This window comes from Artemia sp. Qi Xiang Cuo, chromosome 8 (assembly GCF_049724085.1).
Source record: "Artemia sp. Qi Xiang Cuo chromosome 8, ASM4972408v1, whole genome shotgun sequence".
Classification (NCBI taxonomy): Eukaryota; Metazoa; Arthropoda; class Branchiopoda; order Anostraca; family Artemiidae; genus Artemia; species Artemia sp. Qi Xiang Cuo.
The window spans coordinates 56,747,453-56,754,291 of NC_142801.1; the positions used below are offsets into that span (position 1 = coordinate 56,747,453).

The 6,839-nt window shown below is 36.5% G+C and overlaps 1 protein-coding gene across 2 annotated transcripts in view; it reads left to right on the forward strand.

The window, feature by feature from the left end:
- The first annotated feature begins 870 nt into the window (after nucleotides 1-870).
- LOC148949596 (uncharacterized) overlaps nucleotides 871-6,839 on the forward strand; it is a 102,366-nt gene continuing 96,397 nt past the window's right edge. For both annotated transcript variants that reach the window (XM_089093026.1, XM_089093028.1), the window contains exon 1: nucleotides 871-932. The gene's annotated coding sequence lies outside the window, so the exon portion shown is untranslated. The remainder of the gene's footprint in view (nucleotides 933-6,839) is intronic.

Below are 6,839 nucleotides of genomic sequence, written 5' to 3' on the forward strand. Positions count from 1 at the left end.
TCGATCTTTCAACTATGGTGAACAAAATTAATATCTCAAAATTGGGATCGGGTGTTTTCAGGGAAAAAGGGCGTGGGAGGGGGGCTATTGGCTCTCCAATATCTCGGGTCACTTTAAAAGGGAACTAGAACTGTTATTTTCTTTCGAACGAGCACTTTCCCAACATTCTTGGGCCTTTGAATTGATGCGATCACGCTGGCGAAAGATAGAGGAATAAATAAACATGCATCCGTGATTTTTATTCTGACAAAAAATACAAAATTCTACATTTACGCTGACGGAGGTTAAAATCTTTACAAGTAGGGTTCCATGATATGCTGAATCTGATGGTACGCTTTTCTTTAAGATTCTTTGACTTTTTGGGGGGTTTCTCCCCTTTCCCAAAAATCACACAAATTTTCTCAGGCTCGTATCTTTTGATGGAAACACTAAACGGAATGAATCCTATATATTTGGATTAAGCATAGAAAGCCAATTCTCTTTTATATGAGAAAGGTCTATCAGCTTAGAAGGCATTAATACAGTCAAGGCCTTTTGGAGGTTCTCAGCAACATTTGGAAGTTCTCCTGACTAAACATATTGTTAGTTTGAGAACAGGCTATGCCAACTACTGGATACAGGTAAGTATGCTGTATATCAGCATGTATGAGTCAATGGATTAAATACATCATTGTTCTTCTTCTCGCCCATTTCCCAAACAATTTTCTATGTTGGATCTTTTCTTCAGGACGTTTCCCAGTAGCAGAAAAGGCCGAAAATAGTCAAATATGTTCAAATATCGTTTTCGATATCGATATTTTCGTTTCAATATCGATATTTGCTCTGATATATCGATATATCAATATCGATATTGAATATTGCCCAACACTATTAAAAACAACCAGGAGAACGAAGCAGACTAACAAAGCATGGCTTAGTGTAAAACAAGTGCGGTAAGTATATAAATTATTAGTGGTTTGATTGTTCGGATTAAGAATTTGGTTAAGTTTTTGATCAGTAGCCTAGCAGTTTTAGGCCTCATGATCAGGGTTGCTACCCCTAATGATTTATCACTATTTCTAGTGTTTTTTCATGTTGCCTAGTTATTTTCTTCGAGCTAGTGATTTTTTATCTAAAACTAGGGATTTTTTCCTAAATCTAGTGATTTTTCACAATATAACGTGTCAATTCATGATTCAATCAAATAAATCCTACAAGAAGCTAATTAATAAAAAAAAAACACAAATTTGTGATTCACTACAGTTCCTAATATGTTCCAGATCAGCATCTATGCAAATATACCGCCTTGGAAACTTCTGATTTGCCACCATATGTCCATATCAGATATAGACCCCTAGAGTGTTATCATCAAGATAATAGGCGAACCTAGTTAATCACAAATTGCAAAAATGTTCTATACATTAATCCCCGAAGCCGCGCCCCGCCAACATGACGGGGCGAATGTGTGATTTATTATCGGCGGTGTGCCGAAATTTTTTTGGCGGCGCGGCGCCGATTTCTGACTCGCAGCACGCCATGGCGCGCTGATTTTTCTGATTAAAAATAATAATAAAAATTCCACATCACCAAGCACGTTCACCCTCGGCTTAATTTTAATAAGGATTTTCGAATGATTGGCTAAATACATACAAGAATAATATGATAAAAGAGGAATTTGTTGGGCCATGCGGAAAGTGCTTATGTTCACCGTTGATCAGACCAGGTAGAATTCTCATTTTTAACCACTAGACCCAGGGAAACCTATGTTGTGCTTATGTTTAACATCGCATGGTTCCTATAAAATCCCGCGGTTAGTCATTTTCTTCTTGTTAATGATTTCGGTTAATGTGTGTATAACTTTCAAAGTTTGAAGTTCGAACATCTCCTGTTCATCAAATACATACAAAAAGGAAGTGAAAAAAACAAATAACAACATTGAAAAAACACTGTATACAAGTCAGATACCATGGCTTAACAACGCCAACAATTTTAAATCAGTGGTTACATCCCTTCAGTTACAATTGATGTAACAAAAGTGAGTTTGTTCACTCTGCCCGGAGCCATTGAGCATCGATAAATAAATGAAACCCAAAACGAACATAAATTACAACAAATAACCGAGTCAAACTCGAAACGAGCAGAAATTAAGATGAGTAGAACTCAAAACCCATATGTCTTCCCAAAGCCAGAACAAAATTTGCACTTTGCTGAAAAAATATAAATGTTTTTACTTTTATAACTTTAATAAACCGAATAATATTAACATTTTGATTACTAAATATCAGTATATGTATAAACTGACAATGCACATTCATTCGTATTTTTTCAGTAAAGTGAAAACTTTATTCTGGCCTTTGGAAGGTATAGGGGTTTTGAGCCCAACTTATGTTAATTTCTGCTCATTTTGAGTTTGACTCGGTTATTTATTGTAATTTCTGTTGGTTCTGGGTGTCATTTATTTATCGATGCTGATTTGTGGTAGTTTCACGCTTTGTAGATTATTTGATTTTATTTTTGTTCATTTTTGTTTAAAGGAGTTCTTTAATTTTCTTTGAAAAACTTATTTTCTGGAAACAGTTTTTTTTAATTAATTTCTGTTCGTTTTACATTGACATTGTCTTCTCAGGGAAAAAGAAAATAATACTTTAAATCTTTTCGTTTTTTTAAGAATTTATAGTTTGGCCAGCTATTTGTATGCTGGAAAAAAAAAATTTAATTTTTGACAATATAGACCCTTTTAAAAATCTGGACACAAATAGTAGTGTTTAATTTAGTTTCATACCTCATCTAGTTGACCTGAAATGAATAACTTTATACCATTCGCAAACAAATCTGTTTACTTTCTTTGATAGCTTGGATACACTTACGCTATTTTTATTTGGTTAAATTTTAAGAGCAGAAGCAGCCCCGAAAGTTTGAACATAATACCCTTAGTCGTTTCTTGGGATACTGCTGAAATACCTTATTGGGAGTTAGCATTAACACAGTGCATTTTGGTTTAACCTTAAGGCAACATTTACTTTTTAAACATAAAGGCAAGTGGGAGGGGGACAAGTTTCCCTCCAATTACTTTCGAATATTAAAAAGGACATCAGCCCTTTCTATTTTTAATTCAATAAGCCCTTTTCGAAGTTCCTACGACAACTCCTTCGATACGAAGTACCCTGGTCTAAACAACAAAAAAAAAAAAATGATACATTATACCCACATCGATCTTTACTATAAAAATGTCAATTCTTCCAATCATTTTCGATTATTAAAAAAGGGCACTAGGCCTTTCGATTTCCAATCGAATGATCCCTTTTTGGGTTTCTATGACGATGCTTTCTATAAACACCTTATATACCACCAGGGCATAAATTACAACCCTTACCCTAAGGGCTGTGAGGGTGGTGGTCATCCTCTAAGACCCAAATTCCAGAACTTTCAACTACTTTAAACAAAATGGCTATCTGAAAATTTTGATTGGATGTGTTTCGGGAAATGGTGGGCTTTGGAAGGGGTGTCAGTTGCCTTTCAATCACTTTCGACTATTAAAAAGGGCACAAGCCACTTTAATTTCTAGTTGAATGAGCCCTTTTCGAAGTTTCAAAGACAACTTCTTCGATACGAAGTGCCCTGGCCTAAAGGGAAAAAATAATCAATAATACATTGTACCAACTTCGTTCTTATATAACCCCGGGGCATAACTTAAAACCCTTGCCCTAAGGGTTGTGGGGGAGTAACCTCCTCAAAAACATATTTTCTCTCTGTAAATCAATTACTCCGAACAAAATGGCTATCTTAGAATTTTGATTGGATGCGTTTGGGGAAATGGTGGGCATGGAAGGCGTGTTAGCTGCCTTCCAATCACTTTCGACTATTAAAAAGGGCACTAGCTATTTCAATTTCCAATCCAATGAGCCTTTTTTGAAGTTTCTACGACAACTCCTTCGATACAAATTGCCCTGGTATGGAAAAAAAAAATAATACACTGTGCCAACATTGTTCTTTACTTAGGCAGCGCGATTGCGCTGCCTATGATAACATCCTGAATTGTCTAATGCTCTTTTACCTACCTCTTTTCATCCGAAAAATCAGAAAGAAAAATTAACAGAATTTTAAAGTGGAAGGTAGAATATTGTTTCAAGAAAAATTTCTTCTTCTCCTTCCTACGAACCGATATACATGGCGAGCCCAAGATGACAGTATTTTTCTTTAAGAAACAGATTAGCCGGGATGACGGTTAAAGCCCGGAGGTCGATATTGATAACCAAAAAAGAGAGAAAAAAAACAAAACAAAAAAACGGCGGTGTATTAGTGACGCCGCCGCCGATAGAATCAGCGGTGGCGTCATCGCGCTGATGCAAGCTCAGCGGCGCGCCACCGTTTTTTTTCGGCGGCGCGCCCCCGACTTTTCGGCGCGGCTTTGGGGTCTACTATACATCCTATTTTACAACATTTGCTCAGGTCAAATTGTCTCCATATATATAGAGGTTTTTTTCTCTGTAATCTATCAGTTCTAAATAAGATTTTCTTCTGTTAAAACCTAGGCTATGAAAGTAGAGTGAATGCTGGATATGAATACACCCTCTACATCTGCAAATATAACAAAAATAGAATAATTTAAATATAAGAAGGAAGGTATACATTAAATATAATTTCCTAAATAAAAAAAAAATCATTGAGGACTTTGTGCTTTTCATGATAGGATTTCAAATATAACTAGATAGATTGAATCGATTGTAGTTTGATGATTGAAGTGGGTTGGGAGTAAGGGGGATATCTACTCTGGGAATTGTTTAATGATTTTAATTTTTACTTCTAATATCTAATCGAAACTCCAATAATTCTTTTATTTGTAATTGAAACACCTAATAAGCGCAGAATTGATTCAGTCCTATTCTTCAAGTTTTGGGATTTATTGTTAACATATCAAACAGTTATTGGAAACGAACTCTTAGAATGGAGCTACAAGGCTCAATAGTAACTGAAACTCTAGAAACGGAATTTTGATGGAGTTCTTTACTTTTCTTTGAAAAACTTTTTAAAATTAATTTCTGTTCGTTTTATATTGACCAAGTCTTTTCAGGGAAAAAGAAAATAATACTTTAAATCTTTTCGCTTAGTTTTGCCTGCTATTTGTATGCTCGAGAAAAACTTTCAGCAATTTTGAACATCATACACCCTCTTAAAGATCTGGATACAAACAGTAGTTTTTAATTTATTTTCATACCTTCTCTAGTTGTCCTGAAATGGAAAACTTGATACCATTCGCAAAAAAATCTTTTTGCTTTCTTTGATAGCTTGAATACACTTACGCTATTTTGATTTGGTTAAATTTTAAGAGCAAAAACGGGAGGGTGGGAGCGGAAGGGGGATTAGTTGCCCTCAAATCACTTTCCACTATTAAAATGGACATCATCCCTTTCTATTTTCAATCAAATGAGCCCTTTTCAAAGTTCCCACGACAACTCCTTCGATACGAAGTTCCCTGGTCTAAACAACAACAACAAAAAATAATACATTATACCCACTTTGATCTTTACTATAAAAATGGCAAGCCTTCCAATCATTTAGACTATTAAAAAGGGCACTAGGCCTTTTGATTTCCAATCAAATGAGCCCTTTAGGAAACGACAACGCTTTCTATAAACACCTTATATGCCCCCAAGGCATAAATTACAACCCTTACCCTAAGGTCTGTTAGGGTGGTTGTCATCGTCTAGGACCAAATTTCCAGAACTTTCAACTACGTTAAACAACTTTGCTATCTCAAAATTTTGATCGGATGTGTTCAGGGAAATGGTGGGCGTGAGAAGGGTTTTAGTAACCTTCCAATCACTTTCGACTATTAAAAAGGGCACAAGCACTCCAATTTCGAATTGAATGAGTGCTTTTCGAGGTTTCTAGGACAACTTCTTCGATACGAAGTGCCCTGCTCTGAAGGAAAAAATAATAAATAATACATTGTGCAAACATCGTTCTTATATGCCCCAAGGCATAACTTAAAACCCTTGCCCTGAGGGTCGTGGGGGAGTGTCCTCCTCTTTACTTAGTCCCCGTTTCTTGTCTCGTTCTCGAGTGTCCCCGTTCTTTACTTAGGCAGTGCGATCGTGATGCCTATGATTTATAAAACAACTTTCTATATAAACCTTATATGCCCCCAGGGCATAACTTACAACCCTTGCACTGAGGGCTCTGAGGGGGGTTATCATCCTAAAAGACCTAATTTCCAGAACCTAATTTTGTTCAACTTCGTTGAACAAAATGGATATCTCAAAATTTTTATTGGATGTGTTTTGGAAAATGGTGGGCGTAAGAGGGGCGTTAGTCGCTGTCCAATCACTTTCAACTATTAAAAAAGGCACTAGCCCTTTCAGTTTCCAATTGAATGAGCCGTTTTGAAGTTTCTTCGACAACGCTTTCGATAAAAACTTTATGTACCCAAGGGCATAACTTACAACCCTTCTCCTGAGGGTTCTGGAGGGAGGGGTTGTCATCCTTTAAGACCTAATTTCCAAAACTTTCAACTACGTTGAATAAAATGGCTGTGGTTGAGTTCCCTCCTCAAAAACATTTTCTATCTGGAAATCAACTACGCTGAACAAAATGCCTATCTCAAAATTTTGATTGGATGTGTTTGGGGGAATGATGGGCGTTGGAGGGGGGGGGTTAGTCACCCTCCAGTCACTTTTGACTTTTAAAAAGGGTAATAGCCCTTCGAATTTCCAATCGAATGAGCCTGTTTTGAAGTTGCTACGACGACGCCTTCTATAAAAAAAACCTTATATGCCCCCAGGCCATAACTTAAAACCCTTGCCCCGAGGGTTGTGGGGGAGTGTCCTCAAAAACATTTTCTATCTAGAAATCAACTACGC